The sequence below is a fragment of the Silurus meridionalis genome, chromosome 8, assembly GCF_014805685.1.
Source record: "Silurus meridionalis isolate SWU-2019-XX chromosome 8, ASM1480568v1, whole genome shotgun sequence".
Lineage (NCBI taxonomy): Eukaryota > Metazoa > Chordata > Actinopteri > Siluriformes > Siluridae > Silurus > Silurus meridionalis.
In genome coordinates this window covers 27,222,098-27,223,096 of record NC_060891.1, presented here as the reverse complement: position 1 = coordinate 27,223,096, position 999 = coordinate 27,222,098, and positions in this window count along the sequence as shown.

The following is a 999-nucleotide window of genomic DNA, read 5'->3' as shown; positions in this document are numbered from 1 at the left end:
TGTGAAAGGAAGGAGGAAGACAGTGAACAATGACTTTCTTGGTCGGCTACTGTTTAGATACAAGCCGTTGTAGCGCGTTGAGTCTGGGTGAAGGGAGAGCTCGCTAACTCCAGTTACAACAGAAATCATATAAGCACAGACAGGTTTTCAAAACTCGGGAGAGAGAAGCAACCCACAGGGGGTGAAGAGACTGCGTGCAGGCTGTGTGTGCTACAGGAGACAGAGGGTAAAATCTTTTGGAGACCGAGTATATTCCTGAAAATATTACGGCCCAAATTGTACCGGAACTGTATTCGGGTTTTCTTCTTTGATTTTCTCAGAGGTTGCGATTATTCTATGCCACCGCCTGTTTATAAGACACCATCTCCGTCATCACGTGTGATCAAGGCCTAGCGGCAATCGCATTAGCAACATGTGTGAACAGTGAATGCAGACAGGATCTAGTTGGACCTGGGACTTTGCGACTGGATGTGTTGCGTTGTTGCTGCTGTAAAGATCGCAGGGTTACACTGTGCTCGGATCGGCCTGACTCTCCACGCTGAGGGAATTATTCATTACGCTAACAGTGAGTTGATGCTGTTCGTGGTTCATCTTGGTTTCCTTGGATGGATGTAAGTGATTGTTTTCCAAGTTTCTGCTTAAGAGGATTTCTTTACCCCTTCACACTGTGAATGTGCACCAACTGGGCCCCAACGAAAACATAGTGTATGTGACTGAGTTGTTGGTTCATATATATTGCATACAGAACTGAGTTTTCTGATGTTTTGAGGTCTTTAATTTTACTTTTCATACCATTTTCAATACCAGTATTTTATTTTCTATTTTCTAAATATTTCATCCTCTACTGTTTAATGGTTTCATATTTTTTTTGTTGTTGTTTTAAATTACAACTACAGCAAACTAAAATAACAGTAAAACTCCAGAATAAGGAAAATAAATATGTTTTGTTAATTTACTCATTTGTATTTGTACTCTGGTGTTTCATTCATTGGGGTTTCT